Consider the following 20029-nt stretch of genomic DNA (forward strand, 5'->3'; position numbering starts at 1 on the left):
GAAAGATTTGTAATTCCTGCTGCTAATGATTTTCTAGCTGAGATCAAATTTATTGCTGAACAAAGAGACCTTGGAGTACAGGCTCATAGTTCCTTAAGAGTGGTGTCACAGATAGGTTAGTGAAGAAGGCGTTTGGTATGTTGACCTTTATTGGTCAGTGTACTGAGTATAGCAGTTTGGAGGTCATACTGAGGCTGTACAGGACATTGGTTAGGCCACTTTTGGAATATTTCTTGCAGTTCTGATCTCTCTGCTACAGGAAGAATGTTGTTAAACTTGAAAGGCTTTAGAAAACATTTACAGGCATGTTGCCAGGGTTAGAGAGTTTGAGCTGTAGGGTGACTCTGAATAGGCTGGGGCTATTTCCCTGGAATGTGAGAGACTGAGGGGTGACCTTATAGAGGTTTATAAAATCACGAGGGGTATGGATAGAGTAAATAGACAAGGTATTTTCCATGGGTAGGGGGAGTCCAAAATTAGAGGGCATAGCTATAAGGTGAGAGGGGAAAGATTTAAAAGGGACGTAAGCAGCAGCTTTTTCATGCTGGGGGTGGTGGGTGTATAAAATGAGCTGCCAGAGGTAGTGGTGGAGTCTAGTATAATTACAACATTTAAAAGGCGTCTGGTTGGAAATATAATAGGGTGAAGAGGGATATGGGCCAAATGTGACTGGATTTATTTAGGATACCTAGTCAGCATGAACAAGTTAGACCGAAGAGTCTGTTTCTATGCTGGATATCTCAATGACACTATGACTCTAAATTGCAGTATTGTCATCAGTTTAATTCTGGAATGTGTCTTTATATACTACAGTGCTACCTTCTGATTGGCCATGACAAATCTTGCTTACTTGCAGTTAATGATGTACAGGCATTGTCATTGGAAGGATAAGTCCACTTTAACTGATGTTAATGCAATAGGTTTGTGTTATAACATATTTACATATATGATGTCAGCTGTGACTCAATTGATTCCACTGTTGCCTTAGAGCCAGAGGTTGCACTTTCAATTCCCATTGCAGAGATGTGAGAACTAAATCTAAACTGATAGTTCAATGCAATACCAAGGAAATGCTGCACCATCTGTTCATGTGGTAGCCCACATGAGATGCTAAACTGAGGGCCCATCTGTTCACTGGTTGCTATAAAGATCCCAATTTCACAGAAAATTTCTCCCCAGAATATTTATCACTAGAACTGATTTCATGCTCATTTATCACTTTGAGACTTGTGATCCTTACAATGCAGTTCATAATTCCTTCATTCGCTCTAAAATGTTTTGGGATGTTGCGGGATTGAGAAGCAAACAATGCAAGTGCAAGTCCTTTTTTTCCCACACTTATTAGTAGCTGGATGAATACAGTGGTAGCAGTTAAGGAACAGTTAGCAACTTTGTTGCTCCTCCAAGCACTATTTCATAGAATCCCTACAGTATGGAAACAGGCCATTTGGCCCATTGAGTCCATACAAACCTTCTGAAGAGCATCCCACCCAGATCTATCCCCATCCCCCTTCCCCTATCCCTGTAAACCCACATTTCCCATGGCTAATCCACCGAGCCTGCACATCTTGAACACTGTGAGCAATTTCGCATGGACAATCCATCCTGTACATCTTTGGACTGTGGGAGGAAAGTGGCAGAAACCCACACAGACACAGGGAGAATGTACAAACTCCACACAGACAGTCAAATGAGGCTAGAATCAAACTCAGGTCCCTGGCACTGTGAGGTGACAGTGCTAACCACTGAGCCACTGTACCACTGTATTCCCCCTTATTTTGAAGTAACGGTTTAGTAATCTGTATATTATTCTGTATATGATATTTCTAACTGGGACCAACAGCTCATCAATTTGACAATCGAGCAATTGCACAACACTTTGTTTGGAAGAACCTATTCTGGTAACATATTTAATACCAGAAAACAGCTTGCCAGGATGCATTGATATCTGGAATGTGTAACTAACTTAAAGATAATCCAAATGTCAGATCAGAATTTTCATTCTCTATTCCCAGGACACAAGTTCAGTACATCACAGTGGTTTCTATGCATACTGACTTGAATACCCTACCTTTCTCACTCAAGATTGTGATCTGTTGAAAAACAATTAACAGCTGTTCAATTGAAAGTAGTCAGTATGCATTCACATACTTGCGTGTTTTTAAGGAAATAGATTTAATAGCAACCCCACATTGCCTCCTCACTTTCTTTTGCAGGTACTTTTGGGAATTTTTAATGTATTTAATGTCTTCAATTTGCTTTTGAATTCCGGTTGTATACTCCAGTTCTAATTAAGAAATATTCAGATTGAGGTTATTATCTGCCTGTATCTCTGTAAGTTTAGTGTTTCAGAACTTTCAATCATCTAACTGCCTGGATTCCCATAACTATTAGTGTCTCACAGTCTTGTATTATAGGGCGTTTCTGGACAAAATGTACAAATGTGGCTTTACAGTATGTCAATAAACTTGAGTTATTCAGTAATTTTTCCATCCTTCCATTTCTTCACTCATTGAATTCTTTAATCTTCCCAAAAGGCTTGGATTTTAACATTCAGGTGAGCACATGTGGGAATTGGGGTTTGGGGAGAGGGTGTGGAGGGTACTGTTGTGAAGTCGTGAGGTACTGTCAGTTCCTCTATAATGTGATGGCTACATTCTTGTGCAAGCCCGCATTATACAAAAATTGTGTTTTAGAAACAGCACTTAAAGTGTCAGTGCTGTAATCCTTTATAGCCAGCACACGTTTTAAGAGTTTGCACGATAGAAACAGCATCCCCAATTCATCAATCACATTACAGTGAATTTGCAATGACGAAATGCACATTGTAACAGATCGACCTGTACAGCAGAAAGTGTTTCCTGAATATTGTGCAGAATTTATCTGCAGACAGCTATGTATTTTTTCTCACTATGGTTGCCCCTCTTACATGTAGCTTGATTGACAGGCTGAAGCCGTCCAAGCAGGCTGAATCCAAATGACAGAAAGTCAATGTACTGGGGAAATAAGAGAAATCAGAGAGGGGATGCAGTCTGAGATGTAGAAGAGATATCAATAGTAGTCTTTGGGGGGGGGGGGCATTGACATTTCAGTGGATTGGGGGTTCAAGAGCCTTCAGCGTTGAGCAAGTGAGGGGAATCCAGTAGTAGTTAGGAAGTGTTGTATTGTTGTGAAGGCAGCAGACTGCAGTTATTACAGACGATGGGACTACATGATAGTTAAAGGCACATGACCTAACATTTAAATAACTTAACCACTCCCCATGGTCATCCTTCTCTGTTAAAACTGGGGGTGAGTTCACTTCCAAATTTTCTTTCCATTTTATGACCCAAAGCCACACCATCTGTTCTTAGGAGTTAAGGTTCAGCTCTAGCAGTTTGAAATGGAGGAGCATCTCAGAAAAATTATGAATTGCAAAATTGCTGTCAGTAATAACTTTAATCTGTGTGACACATTTTGTTTGATGGGGAACATGTACAGTTCACCAATGAGACACCAAAGAATGTATGATGCACTCATGGAAGGTTATGTTGACAAGAGAAAGCAAAAGTTGATGATGTATATGGAAGGTAAAGAGTTATGTTAACTCATTAAAGGGTATCAAATTTAGAATATTAGCTTAAACAGCTTGGGATGGTACGTTACTACGAAAAGCTGGTAGATCAAGAGATTGGGAAGCAACATCATCCCAAAGTCTCTAGCATCAAAGATACTAGTCAATTCATTCCACATATCATCAAGAAACTGCTGAAGGCACTGGATTTCCAAAGGCTATGGACCTTGACAACATTCCTGCAATTATATTGAAGCCCAGTGATCCAGAATTAGCTGAGCCTCTGGCCAAGCTTTTCCAGTATTGAAGCAGTCCATGTCCAAATGCAGTAAGATCTGGACCACATTCAGAATTTAACCAATAAGTGGCAAGTAACATTCTTGCCACACAAGAATGACCATCACCAACAACAGCAAAACTAGCCATCGTCCCTTGACATTCAGTGGCATAATCTTCTCTGAATGTCTCACTATCTACATTGTAGGGGCTTACTATTAACTAGAAATGGAATTCTACCAGGTGTAAAAATACTGTGTTTACCAGAACAGGTTGAAGGCTCAAAATTTGTACTGAGTAACTCGTCTCTTTGATTCTCCAAAACCTGTCTGACCATCTACAAGGCACGTGTCAAGACCGTCATGGAATAGTCTCCATTCACTTGAATGGACGCATCTTAACAATACTCAAGAAGCTCAATGTGAGGACTTAGCAGCTCCCTTGATTGGCATCCCCTGCAACAATTTAAACATGTATTCATCCGGCAGTGTATTCAATCACCGAGATATGTTCAACAAATCACCAAGGCTCGTTCAACAGCATCTTCCAAACCTGCAATCTCTACCAGCTAGAAAGTACTATCCAATGGATGGCCTGTGGCTCACAATGCAGTCCACTGAGGAGTGCTGAGGGCCACCAGGCCATTCTTCAGCATCCAGGTAAATGTGACTGCCTTGGTCTCACAAGTAGCTGCTCCTCTGCTCAGAGGCCCTTTCCAACAATAGCCGCTGACAAGTTCACTAGTGAACCTATTGCAGGAGAGAAAGTCTTTGAGTGAAGGAGCAGCAAGTGGAACAATGTGTTTGGTTTCATTGAAGCATGCAGCTGGCTGTTCATCAGCAGGATGGGGACTTTCAGGAAGCTACTGGCATCAGAAGGAAGGGAGTGAGAATCAGGCTGTTGGGTTGGGGTAGGGTGGGCGTGATAGCAGAGGGTAGGGAAGGGGCATTGTAGGTGGAGGATTGAGCTGGGAGTTGGTCATTAGTAAATTGAAATTCCCAATTGCCTTCAGCATTGAACAACCTGGCTGCATATTAATTGGTTCACCTTACAATGCCCCTGATTGGATGTTTGGTCAGGACAATCCAGCTCTTTAATCATGGATTCCAGCTCCCTATACAAGATCAAAAACAAACGTCTGCCAATTCCTAAGTGTCTTGAGTGAAAGAGAGTGAGGTTTTATTGTTGATTAAACCCAAGAAAAATAAGAAAATGGAATTTCCAGCACATCCGCACAAACAGGGGTCACATACTTACAAAGACTGGGGAGCATGGGTGTTTAGTAGCAAAAGGAATGTAAAGGTAGTTGCAATGTAAAATATTCAGAATCCTTGTGTTGTAAGAAGTAAAACTGAATCCAACTTTTCAACTGCTGATGGAAACATCCTCTGTAGTGGTTAAACTGCAGATATCTTGAAATACTCAGTGAATGTTTTTGTTGTTACAAGTAGCTTTTCATCAGCCGATTTCAGTGCTTGAGAGAGAGGGAGACAAGATCTTGCAGTATCCTTACTATTATCAGACTATGTTGCTTTCTGTTCCATTTTGCTCCATTACTGCTGATGTACCAAAACATTATGGATTCTGGTGTCTGTGCCATAGCTGGCTACTTGTAGGCATTGTTATCTCTTTTTATGTGAAGTTATTGTGCCAATGTAAGATAGACAAGAGGTGAGAATTTCTTGATTTCTCGTTGAGTTTCACTGCCTGTTGATAAAAAATATTAATTCTGATACAGCCAGTTTTTGTGTACGCTCTGTGGACTCCTTGAGTTTGTCACCTTTACGAAGGTGTTCACAGCAGTCACTATAGTTTATTAGTATCATTTTTAAAAGCATTTTTAGTCTTGGCATTAAAGTCAAAAGTCTTGGAAGTTGAATAACGGTAGTCTGTCATGCCTGCTGTCATAATAATGGTAAGTTTTATTATCAGTCATTTCAATTAAGAATTTGATGTTTTGCATTTTTCCCCCAAAATACATCTTTTGTGGCAAACCTTACTTTTCTAAAATTTACTCACCAGCACCCCTGAGTGTGAGAACAATTGAAATTCGTCTCCTCCATGTGAAAAGTTTGGACAAGCCTCACCTCAAAGGTGAAGCACAGCAGATGTATGGGAACATTACCATCAGCAAGTCCCCCTTTAAGCCACAGACTATTCTAACTTGGAACAAAATTGCCATTCCCTCACTGACAATGGGTCAATGCCCTGGAGCTCCCATCCTAACTGTTGGACTGCAGCAGTTCAAGAAGGCAGCTCACTCCTACTTTTCAGTGCGATTAGGAAGTGTAATAAATGCTGGTGCAGCTAGTGATATCCACACTCAGTCAATAAGTTAAAAAAAGGTTTGAAGTGTCAATCTGCAAATATAATTACACAGTTAAGCAAAACACCATATTGGAAGAAGTATTTTCCCAATGTTGGAGATATACAGTCATACAGTCATACAGCACAGAAACAGACCCTTTGGTCCAACCAGTCCTTGCCAACCATAATCCCAATTATTTCAAAAATGCTCATTATTTTGTTTTAAGAAAGAGATTCAAGAAATGCATTGTGAGATTGATATACTCACAGAAATAATTGGATATTTTATGAAACATGATACTAATACATTATCTGGTGAAATATGCAGATTATGAGGTAAATTTGTTTCCTGGGCTTTTCCCTTTATGACACTGGTTAGGCAACAGCTGCTGATGTTTTTCTAACTTTTTCGCTTTTCCCATGGCTTTTCAGCTTGTTTTAAAGATTAAGCACATTTGTGATTCTCTGCATAGTATATGGTCTTTTCTTGCAATGTGATTCTGAGACTAAGTGGACTTCCTTAAGCCCATGCTAGAATTTCAATTGCAGGATGTTCAACATAATTAACTGTTTCATGATTGAATATCCTTAAGAGATCATGAAAATGCATGTATTCTGATTATCTACATACCTCCCATATTGTGAGCTTTAAAGTATACTGTGTTCACTAAAAGTGTCCACAAAAAACTGATTGTAAAGTGTTAGGTGTGAGTTGGTTTAGCTCAGTAGGCTAGATGGTTGGCTTATAAAGCAGCTTTTGCCAACAGCATAGATTCAATCCTTGTACTGGCTGAGGTTACCATGGGACATTCCCCTTCTTATTGGTGGACCTCATGTTAAATTGTCACCAGATGTGTGTGTGTCCCTTTCTCTCGCTCTCTATCTCTCTCTCTCTCTCTCTCTCTCTCTCTCTCTCTCCCTTTCTCTTTCTCTCTCTCTGTTATTACAGAGTATCCCTATATGGTCTGGATTGATTACAGTGACATACAAATTGCTGGGCAATCCTGTTTGATGTTTGTTTCACATTTGCTATAAATTCTCACTTCTGTGCCTAGTTACTAATATTTACAAATAAAAAGGTTTATTGTAGGTAATTTTAATCAACCTCTTCAGAGATGCCATGACATACGCCTGGAGCAGGTGGGGATTAAAACCAGGCTTACCTGGCTGAGAATTAGGGACACTACCACTGCACTAAAGTAATGTTTGAATGGTTTATGTCTTTGTTTTCATGTCAAGATATACATTTGTTATTTGAACTTAGCAGTCAGTTTAGACTGACTTGTTTAAATAATTCACACCACCTCTCCATTTTATACTAGGGTGGAACAGTGGCTCAGTGGTTAGCACTGCTGCCTCACAGCAGCAGGGTCCTGGGTTCAATTCCTGTCTGTGTGGAGGTTGCACAGCCTCACTATATCTGCATGGGTTTGGTCCAGTTTCTTTCTACAATCCAAGGATGTATAGATCAGGTGAATTGGCCATGCTAAATTGCCCATAGTGTTAGGTACATTAGTCAGGGTTAAATGTGGGGTGGTGTGGACTTGTTGGGCCGAAGGGCCTGTTTCCACATTGTAGAGAATCTAATCTAAAAGTAATCTGTATTAAGACTTGATAATATTTTTGCCTCTGAGGCAGAAATTGTCACTTCATGTCCCACTCAAGCTAACATTTCACTACCCAGGGATCTTTGCATTGTTAGAATGTGAAACTGTGAGATTTGGGTATATAGCATGCCAGTGGAAACCCTTAGATTTCTAGAACAGGTCATAGCATCACTCTCAGTTGGTCTACCTTACACAGACTTTAACAAGGTAATCACACTACTATAAGGCAAATAAATGTTGCATTTGCCAACACTTACAGTCATAGTCATATAGATGTACAGCATGGAAACAGACCCTTCGGTTCAACCCGTCCATGCCGACCAGATATCCCAACCCAATCTAGTCCCACCTACCAGCACCCGGCCCATATCCCTCCAAACTCTTCCTATTCCTATACCCATCCAAATGCCTTTTAAATGTTTCAATGGTACTCGCCTCCACCACTTCCTCTGACAACTCATTCCATACACGTACCTACCTCTGTAAGGTTACCTCTCAGCCTCCGACACTCCAGGGAAAACAGCCCCAGCCTGTTCAGCCTCTCCCAATAGCTCAAATCCTCCAACCCTGGCAACATCCTTGTAAATCTTTACTGAACCCTTCCAAGTTAGAGTCATGCAGCACAGAAACAGACCCTTCAGCACAACTTGTCCATGCAAATCAGGTTTCCTAAATTGAACTAGCACCATTTGCCTGCATTTGACCCATATACCTTTCCTATTCATATACCTGTCCAAATCCTTTTTAAATGTTGTAGTTGTACTCACCCCTTCCTCTAGCAGTCCATTCCATATATGCACCACCCTCTGTGTGAAAACGTTGCCCCTCAAGGTCCCTTTTAAATCTTCTCCCTCTCATCTTAAACTTTCCAAACAGAAAACAAATGAGGTGAAAGACCTGACTGATTCAAGACTTACTGTCATGACTTGCTTTCTATTATATACATACAATACATTGAGAAGTGATACTGGCTTTTCCTATGATCAGAGTTTGACGAGTTGAAAGTCAGTAGAAAGTTGGTGAGAAAACAATGTTTTCCTCATACAGCTGATAACCATGCTATATGCTTTTAAATGTAATGGCCTAGAAATTTTGTGCTTCAGCCTTCATGTTTACTAGCCTTCTAGGTTTGGACTCCCCTTTCCTGGAGAAAAGACCTTGACTATTCAACATGTTTATGTCTGTCATGATTTTAGAAACCTGTATAACATCACCTTCAACCACCTACGCTCCATGGAAAAAACTCCCATTCATGAATAATGGAAAAACTACTAATTTCGAGCACAAAAGCAGTTTTGATGAGAGACACAGACTGACTCTATTTCTGTCTCCACAAATGCTGTCAGACCTGTTTAACACTTTCAACATTTTCTGTTTTTACTTCTGATGCAAGTTGCACTAGACACCATTTTGCTGAAGGCATGCACAGTGAGCAATCACAGAAGTGTGCATTTTGGAGTTAAAAGCTCCATTTGTTACTATTTCTTGATCAAGCACAGGTAGAAACATATTCAGCAGCTTGAAGGACCATTCTTCCATTTGGAAACAGCTTTTCTTATTGCTGTGATGGTGACTATGGACACTAACTTTTATCTGTCAAGCTCCTTCCTGGATAAACCATTGCATATTTGCCACAGTCACCAATTTTGGATTAGGAAAATCACTGAAGCTTGGTATTCTAAGGGAGGTAAAGACATCCCATTCTTTGCAGCTTGAATGGAGGTATTCCACAAAATGATCACCCAAATTATATTTGGTCTCCTTAAAATTTATATCTCTCTTTGGTCTGTAAGCATGACCATGAGCTTCCAATGGCCTGTTATCTTAATTTTCCAACCTGTTCTCAGTCTGACATTCTTTTTTCTACTTATTTCAATTATCCAGTCTCAAATAAGCTTGACGAACATCTTGTTATGTTTTGATTAGGCTCTTTGCAACCTTCTGGACTCTACATTGAGTTTAAACATTTCCCCTCATAATCTCTGCTCTGTTTTGTGTTCTTCGCTTATCCTGATTTTTCTCCTTCCAGCCCAACTACTCTAGGCATAGCTTTTGTTTCTTTGGTTCTTTTCTTGACCTATCACTATTCACTTTGGCCCTGGAGGACAAACTGTTCTGTCATTCAATTGTGCCTGCTTTTTACTCTATAATGGTTCACCCTTTTGTCCAAGTCCAACCCAGCCTTGCTCACAACCTCCTACATCTCTAACTTGTCCTGGTTCTGATGAAAGATCATCGACCTGAGATGTTAATTCTGTTTCACAATCTCCATAAATGGGGCAATAGTCTGCTGAGTATTTTATTTTCAGCTTTTGTTTTAAACAAATTATTCTTGTGTTTAAATGTTGCTAGTGAGTGGATCTATCACTGGTGTAGTCTCTTTTCCTCAGTTGAAAGGTGGTATGAGACATAAATACACATTGGTTGCCTGAGTACCATTCCAGACACTTAGACAGCTAGTGAGCATGAAGGCTGAAGCACCAAATTTCTAGGCCATTACAATTAAAAGCATATAGTATGGTTATCAGCTGTATGGGGAAGAAATAGTTTTCTAACCAACTTTCTACTGACTTTCAACACATCAAACTCTGATCATAGGAAAAGCCAGTATCACTTCTCAATGTATTGTATGTGCATAATAGAAAGCAAGTCATAACAGTAAGTTTTGAATCAGTCAGGTCTTTCACCTCATTTTTTTTCTGTTTGGAAAGCTAGAAGTAACTGAGTGTATCTGAAAGTTTGTGAGTAATCAGATGCAATCGTAGTTAGTCTTGGCAACAGCAAAACTTAGAACAATATGAATGACTCAAAAGACTATATAATTACACTTTACATCAAAGCTCAAACTTTTTTTATGTTTTCAGATATAAAGCTGTTCATTTGCATTGCACTCACACAGAGCACAGAGCTGATCTTTGCATGCAACAAAAATTGCCCCCAATGCAGAATTTGACAAAATCATGTCTATTCATATTAACTTTTGGTTTTAGTTTGTTTTTAGTTTAGTTCTGACTGATCTCCTATGACATTAATCATGGATTCCTGCTGTATCAATTTTGCTTGCTGATTTCATGTCCCCAGCTCTTGCTTTTAGGGTAAAACTCAGTTATAATTTCTTTAAAAATTATACTCTGAATGTGATCAATGAGAATTTGATTCAAGACATATAGCTGAGCAAAGGTTATTGATTGCCAAGCTGCACCTAATCTTTAAATCAAAACAGAAATCACTGCAGAAAATCAGCAGGCCTGGCGATATCTACGGAGAGAAAGCAGAAGCAACGTTTCAAGTCCAGTGACCCTTCTTCACAACTGATTGGAGCTTGGAAAAAGTTAATATATATGCAGAAGATGGGGTGGGGAGGTGCAGGGAAGGGGTAAACGATCGGTAGAGATAGAGCACACAGAGAGAAACAACAGTTGAACAGACAAGAGAATGGATAATGCTGAACCCAGGAGAAAGGAAAGCTGCCTATGGGCACTATTAATGGGTGAAAGCAGCCCGTGTGATGACAAGGCCTTAGTGGGTGGGGATTGGGGTGGATGTGAAAGAAGGCCCTAAAATTATTAAACTTGATATTGAGTCCTGAAGACTGCAGGGTACCCAAGCAGAAAATGAGGTGCTGTTCTTCCAGCTTGCACTGGAGTACTGCTGCAAGCCTGAGACAGAGATATTGACCAGGATACTGGGTGGTGTATTGAAGCGGCAGACAACTGGAAGCTTGGGGTCTTTTTTAACAGACAGAATGTAAGTGTTCTGCAAAGCAGTTGCCCGGCCTGCGTTTTGTCTCCCCAATGTAGTGGAAACTATATTGTGAGCAACAAGACGAGATGAGTGGATTAGATTGAGTGTAGTGCATACTGGATTAGTGGTGCTGGAAGAGAACAGCAGTTCAGGCAGCATCCAATGAGCAGTGAAATCGACGTTTCGGGCAAAAGCCCTTCATCAGGAATAAAGGCAGTGAGCCTGAAGTGTGGAGAGATAAGCTAGAGGAGGGTGGCAGGCAAACCGTGGTGTTACCTGGAAGCTATGTTTGGGGCTTTGGACAGTGTGGAGGGAAGAAGGAAATGGGCAGGCGTTACACATTCTGCAATTGCATGGGGGTGTGGACCAAGGTGTCCCAGAGGGAACAGTCCCTGCAAAAGGCTAACAAGAGAGTGGAAGGGAATATATGTCTGGTGGAAGCATCCTGCAGACGGTGGTGGAAATGACAGCTAATGATCATATGGATGTGGATATTAGTGGGGCGGAAAGTGAGAACCAGGGACCCGATCAATGTTGTGGGAAAGAAGAGAAGGGGTGAGAGCAGAGGGTTTTCTGCCCACAGATGCTGTCAGACCTACTGCGTTTCTTCAGCTATTTCTATTGTTGTGTCAGATTTCCAGTTTCTGCAGTTCTTTATTTTTGTTTAATTTTAAGACCAACTCTCCATTCATTTTCAAATATTGCTGATAATAACAAATCAACATGTTCCATCTTAAGACTTCTCCGACAACAAAACAGTAAAACTAACAACTCATACCAAATTTAAATAGAAAGAAGTAAATAAATAATTTATCTCTGGAAGGATTGGATTTCTTGGTTTTCTAAGGCTGCAGTGCCAGCTGTCAGTTTTTATTGATCAGTGTTGTGGACATTGATAAAGAACATGCTATTATTGCGTCTGTTTTGGTTATGGATTCCAAATAAATAAGCTTCAATACATCAAAATATCAATATTATGATGAATTTTTGAGAATGGATTTTTTCGCCCATGAGCATTTTTTTTTGCCTTTCCTTTCTTGAAAGCATTAATACCAGATGGCATATTGTATCATTCCATCCAGGAAGTGTTTTGTCATAGTTCTTATAATTTCAGTTTTCCAGAAATCTTTAGTGTCACACTGTACCTTGATGTCAAGGAACATTTCTAGGGTGGTGAAAGTGGATCTCAAACTGGTGTCTTAAACTTAAGACGAGACAATTAAATGAAGACCTTGTTAGTTCACTCTGAGACTGGGAAATAGTTAAAAAAAAACTATAGCAAAGCATAGACACATTTATTGAGGTATTTCATCATGCTTAATAAAGAAATATTCAGAAAGAAAGTATCTGGGAAAATTGAACTATCTGTGAATAATTATGGAAAGTATTTAATGGTAAATAAAAGTTACACAATGCTATTACTGTAAATGGTAGGCCAGGAGATTGTGAAACCATGACTAAGAAATGAATACAGCAATCTGTGAATATGAGAGAAAACTAGCATACAAGAAAACATAATAAAATACAATGACATCTCAAGAGTACTAGTAAAATCAAAAGGCCAAAGGGAAGAAGGACTAAAGACTAACCGTAATCATAAGAATAAAAGGTTCTAGTAAAATGGATGGAACTAACAATTGACAAAACCACTGGACCAGATGATCTGCATCCTAGGGTCTTAAAAGACGTGGCTGCACAGTTTGTGTATCCATGTGGCAATCTTTCAAAATTCTTTAGATTATGGAACTCTCCTTAGTTGATTAGAAAACTGAAAATGTACATCCTCTGTTCAAGACAGGAGGGAGATAGAATGCAGGAAATTGTAGACCAGTTAGTCTGATATCTATCTTTAGGAAAACGTTAGAATTCATCATTAAATAATATCAGGATATATAAAACATCGCACCATAATTAGGCAGAATCAACATGATTTTGTGAAAGGGAAATCATGTTTGAAAAATTTATTAAAGTATTTTGACAATGTAGCAAGCTTGGTGGACAAAGGGGAATCATGTGGTGTAATGTATTTAGATATCCAAAAGACATTTGTTCAGGTGCCACTTAAAAGATTATTGAACAAGGTAAGAGCTCATTGTATTGGGAGTGATATAATAATATGGATTGAAGTTACCTAACTATGGTAAATGGAGTTGGGATTAATGTGTAATTTTCAATTTAGCAAATTGTAAGCAGTAGAATGCCAAAGTGCTGAATATTATTTAAATTGAGGAAGATTCAGAATGCAATGGTATGAAGTAATTTAGGTGCCCTTGTATATGAATCACAAAAGCTCTCATCCAGTTGTAACAAATAATTAGAAAAGTCATGGAATGTTTGCCTTATTGTAAGGTAGATGCATTTTATTTCTCGTTTGTGGAATATGGGCATGATTGGCTAGACTAGGGTTTCTGGCTCATCCTTCATTGACTTTGAGGAGGTGGCAGTGAACTGCCTTCTTGAATTGCTGTCGTTTGTGGGGTTTAGATACAGGCATAGTACAGGTAGAGAAGGAGTTTCAGGATTTTGACCCTACGACAGTGATGGAGTTCCAATCTGAGATCTGTAACTTGAAGAAAATTTGCATGTGGAGGTGTTCCTTGTATCAGCTGCTCATGCATTTCTTGAGTGATATAGATTGCCGGTTTGAAAGGTACAGTTGAAGGAACGTAGGCAAGCTGTTGTAGTGCAACCTGTAGATAGTACTGTACATCACTGGTGAAGGGAATAAATGTTAAAGGTGGTGAGTGGGATGCTAGTCCAACAAATTGTTTTGTCCTGGATACTGTCTAGCTTCTTAAATATTGTTGGAGCTGCATTCATCCAGGCAAGTGGAGAGTATTTTAACACTGTCCTGATTTGAGCCTTGTAAATAATGGACAGACAGTACAGAAACAGGAGATGATGTGCTTATTACAGAATTCCCAGCCTCTGACCTCCTTTAGTAGCCTCAATGTTGACCTATCTGGTCCAGTTCAATTTCTGCAAAACTGTAAACCCAAGATTTTAATAGTGAGGAATTCAGTGATGGTAATACCATTGAACATCAAGGGAGAGGTAACTTGCATGACCTGAAAAGTACTTGCCATGGATAAGCCTGGATATTGTCTATGACTTGCTAGATATGAACATAGACTGCTTCATGATCTGGGGAGCAGTTAATGGTGCAGAACCTCTCCACTTCTGACCTTATGATGGAGGGAAAGTATTTAATGAATGAGCTAAAGATGTTGGGCCAAGGACACTATCTTGAGGAACTCCTGCTGAGATATCCTGGGACCAAGATAATTGAACCCCAATAACCACCACTATTTTAGTCTCTTTACTCCAACAACATTACAACAGTTCATTATAAGTTCATTAAACTGGTTCCTGTGATCAGGTGGATGTCTTATGCAGAAAAATGGACAGATTGGGCTTATACTCATTGAACTTTAGAGAAATGAGATCTGTTTTCATTGCATCATGTAAGATTCTAAGGGGTCTTACAGGGCAGATGATAAATGAATATTTCCTCTCATGGAAGAATCTAATGGGACATAGTTTAAAATTAAGAGGTCTCCCTTTCAAGAAGAAGATAAAGAGTGATTTTATTTTCTTAGAGAATCATCAGTCTTTAGAATTCTTTTCCCCAGAGTGGAATGGATGTCTGATTGTTGAGTATGTTTAATTCTGAATTGGACAGATTCATGATCTACATGGGAGTCAAAGGTTAAGGGAACAAGAAGGAAAATGAAATTCAGACAATAGTCAGATCAACTATGATCTTATTGAATGATGGAGCAGACCCCATGGTTGAATAGCCTATGCCTGCTTTTAATTCCTATAATCTAATCTCCACATTGCTGATTTTTTTCATTTACGATTAAATTAATGCTGCAAAGTGATGAAGATCTGAGTGACCCTGGAGGAATCCAAACTGAGCAGTGAACAGGTTACTGCCATGTCTGTGTCATTTGAGACTATTGTTTATATTGCCTTTCACCACTTTGTTGAGTGCAGACTACTGTGGTGGTAATTTTTCTGTTTGTACTTGATCTCCTTTTTGTAGACAGGACCTATCTGAGCAACTTTCCATCTTGTTATGTATTTGCCGGTTCAGTGTTCTAACTGTTTTGCAACATTGTAGTTAAAGGCATGAGTAGTTCTGAAGAATAAGATTCCAGCTGGGATATTGTCAGACTTATACTTATTTCTTTATCTAATGTATTCAGTTGTTCTTTGATATCTCAATAGGTGAATCCAATTGACTGAAGACTGTCTTCTTTAACATTGGGGATCTCACAAAGTAATTGAGATCATCCATTGACTTGGAGCTTCTGGCTGAGGATAGATGCAAATACTTCAGCCTTTTTCATTTGCACTGATGTACAGGAGTCTACGTTATTGAGAATGAGGATGGTCATGGAGCCTCCTCTTTCCATGTGTTTGTAATTGACCACCACATTCATGACTGGCTATCAGATTTGCAGAACAGTGACCTGATCCACTGAATATGGCATTGCTTAGCTCTGTTTATAACATGCTGCTTGGTATGCATTTAGTCCTGAGCTAAAGTTGCACTGTGTTTGTACCTTATTTACTGGAAAGTTGGGAATGCTTCTTGCATGATACTGTGAACTCCTCGTTGAATCATGGTTGGTGTACCCTGGCTTGATAATATTCCTGAAGAAGGGCTTATGCCCGAAACATCGATTCTCCTGCTCCTTGAATGCTGCCTGACCTGCCACGCTTTTCCAGCAACACATTTTTCAGCTCTGATCTCCAGCATCTGCAGTCCTCACCTTCTCCTAGTTGATAATAATGGTAGTGTGAGTAATTTGCTAGGACACCTGGTACATGTTATGATGAAGTACAATTCTGCTGTTGCCAGTGGTCTGCAGCACCTCATGAAAGCCCAATTTTGAGTTTCTAGATCTATTTAGTGCAATACAACAGCATAAAGGATGTCCTCAGTGTGAAGACAAATTTCATCCTCACGAATACTGTGGTGCTGGTCTCTCCAACCAATATTTAAGTGCCAGGTAGACTGGTGAGGATAAGATCAGATAGGCTTTTCCTTCTTGCTGGTTCTCTCACTACCTGTTGCAGGACCAGTATGATGGATATTCCCTCAGGATATGGTCACCTCTGTCACTGATGACGCTACTAAGGCACTCTTGGTGATGGTCACTAAAGTTCCTTGTGCAAAATGCATGCTGTGTCTGAATTGTTTCTGCCTCCAAATAATGTTAAAAGGGAGTACTGATTCGCCCGCTGAGAAATGATAGTAGGTGGGAAGCAGCAGGACATTTTCTGTCTGTGTTTGGACCCTGAGCATAAGACTTCATAGCACGTGGTGACAATGTATATTTGATATGATGTGTAGTCAGGAACTCAACACGTCACTACGAAAAGAATATGTTTAAGGGACACAGAGGAAATAAATTGTCCTTCACAAAACTAGTTGAGCCACAACACAGTTCCTCTTGGCAGGATTTCAAGTCCGTGGTGAGGCTTTTTAACTTGGCTGTGTGATCTGGAATTTTTTGCTGTAATTTCTCTAGTAGAAGGGAAGGTTAAATGTTGAGCTTGATAAAGATCCGCACGCTATGAAATATGAAATGATTGTTTAGAATTTAAGGTGAGGCCCTAGTAATCTAGAGACCCAGGCAATGTTGTCGAGGGTCTGGGTTTGAATCCCACCATTGACTTTGTTATACTTTTAATTCCAGCTTTTTATTCAATTCGATGTCTACAAAATTACCATTAACTGTGGTAAAAACTTGTCTGGTTCACTGAAATCATTTAAGGGAAGGTAAACCGCCGTCCTTAATTGGTCTGGCCTGCATGTGACTCCAAGCCCACAGCAAAGTAATTGACTTTTAACTGCCCTCTGAAATGGCCAAGCAAGCCACTCAGTTGTATCAATTGCTAGAAAATCTCAGCAAAGGAATGAAGCCAGACAGGGCTGCTGGCACTGATCTAGGCAATATAAATGACAAAGGCAAATTCGACTCTGCAAAGTACTCCGTTACAACACCTGGAGCCAATTGCCTAACCTGGAAGTGCAGTCTCTCAGATCAGTTAAGCAACAACACAACATAGTCATCCTCATGAAATCACACCTTATAGACAATATCGCACCAAAGATCATTACCATGCCTTGGTGTTTCCCAACCATTATCAGGACAGATCTAGCAGAGGGACGCCACTATGTATACAGTTAAGAGGATGTTGGAACAGGTTTCAGGTCAAACATAGGAAAGGATGTAGTGCTTCCTTTACCCCCTTGCCACACCTTTCTATCCCTGCCCCTGGTTGATGAAGCAGTACTACACCATGTTGATCACTAGTTGGAGGAGGTACTGAGTGTTGCAAAGTTGCTGGATGAACTCTGGGTGAGGTCTTTAATGTCCATCACCAAGAGTGGCTTGGCAATACCACTACTGATTGACATGATGTGGAGGTGCCAGTGTTGGACTGGGAAAAAAAAGTTAAAAATCACACAACACTAGATTGTCCAACAGCTTTATTTGGAAGTATACCTGGTGTTGTGTGAGTTTTAATTACTGATTGAGGTAATGAACTCAGAAAGGACAGGGCCAACCCGACTGGATCTACAGAATGTAATGAGGGAAACAACATGGGGAAATGCATTTGTTGGTGACAGTTTTGATAAAAGTGACTACTGCACAGTCCTTTTGGAGACTGAAGTTCCATCTTCACATTGAGATTGTCCTGCATCCTGTTGAGTCACGTAGACTTCAATTGAATCTAGCAATTCAAGACTGGATATCATCAAGGCACTGTAGACCATTAGCAATAACAGAATTGTACTCAAATACAATCTAGAACCATGATATAATCCCTACAATGTAGAAACAGGCCCTTTGGCCCAACAAGACCACACCGACCCGCCGAAGAATAACCGAACCAGATCCATTCCACTACTTCTCTACAGACACAGGGAGAACATGCAAACTGCACACAGACAGTCACCTGAGGCAGGAATCAAACCTGGGTCCCTGGCACTGTGAGGTAGTGGTGCTAACCACTGAGCCATTGTGCCACTCCATTGTCTTCCCCCACTCTGCATTGCAATCAAGCCAAGAGATCAACCCTGGTTCAATGAAGAGTATAGGAGGCCATGCCAGGAGCACGAAGCATGTCAATAAGTGAGGTGTCAACCTGATGAACTGACAACACAGGTACTTACAAGGTTTGAGAAGATTTGTAGTTTAGGTTGAGGTTTTGGATGTAGGTTTGTTCGCTAAGCTGAAAGGTTCATTTCCAGACGTTTTATTACCTTACTAGGTAACATCTTCGGTGGACCTGTGCAAAGCAATGCTGAAAATTCCTGCTTTCTATTTATATGTTTGGGTTTCTTTGGGTTGGTGATGTCATTTCTTGTGGTGAAGTCACTTCCTGTTCCTTTTCTCAGGGAGTGGTAGATTGGCCTAACTCGATGTGTTTGTTGATAGAGTTCTGATTGGAATGCCATGCTTCTAGGAATTCTCGTGCGTATCTTTGTTTGACTTGTCCTAAGATGGATGTGTTGCCCAATGGAAGTGGTGTCCTTTCTCATCCATATGTGAGGATACTAGTGAGAGAAGGTCATGTCTTTTTGTGGCTAGTTGGTGTTCATGTGTCTTGGTGGCTAGTTTTCTGCCAGTTTGTCCAATGTAGCGTTTGTTACAGTTCTTGCACGGTATTTTGTAAATGACATGAGTTTTGCTCATTGTCTGTATACAGTCTTTCAAGTTCATTTGCTGCTGTTTTAGTGTGTTGGTGGGTTTGTGGGCTACCATGATGCCAAGGGGTCTGAGTAGTCTGCCTGACCAGTGATAAGTAATAGACTCTTGGCACGCAAGCGCCTGGCAATAATCATTACAACAATAGATGTAACTATTGTTCCTGACCAGTCAATGGCATTACCATTGCCGAATACCTGACTGTCAAGATCCTGGAGGTTACCAGTAACCATACACAGAACTGGTCTAGCCACTCAGTGGCCTAACCAATGTCCTGTACAGCCACAATATGACATCTCACTCTTATACTCGATGCACTGACCAATAAAGGCAAGTGTGCTAAACGCTTTCTTCACTATCCTGTCTACCTGCGACCCCACTTCAAAGAAATATGAACCTGCGTCCCTAAGTCACTTTGTTTGGCAACAACCCCCAGAACCTTACCATTAACAGCATAAGTCCTGCCTTGTTTTGCCTTCCCAAAATGCAATACCTCATGTCTATCTAAATTAAACTTGAGCTGCCACTCTTGGCCCATCAGCCCATCTGACCAAGGTCCTGTTATTACTCTGAGATAACCTACTTCACTGTCCACCTCCAATTTTGATGTCTTCTGTAAATTTACTAACTATACCTCCGTGTTCACAACCAAATCATTTATGTAAATGATTAAAAGTAGCAGACACAGCTCTGATCCTTGTGTCACACCACTGGTCCTAGGGCTCCAATCCAAAAAGCAATTCCCCACTGCCACCCTCTGACTCCTAAATTTCAAGCCAATTTTGCATCCAAATGGCTAGATCTTCCTGCAT

Source organism: Chiloscyllium punctatum, chromosome 49 (genome assembly GCF_047496795.1).
Source record: "Chiloscyllium punctatum isolate Juve2018m chromosome 49, sChiPun1.3, whole genome shotgun sequence".
NCBI classification, from domain to species: Eukaryota; Metazoa; Chordata; class Chondrichthyes; order Orectolobiformes; family Hemiscylliidae; genus Chiloscyllium; species Chiloscyllium punctatum.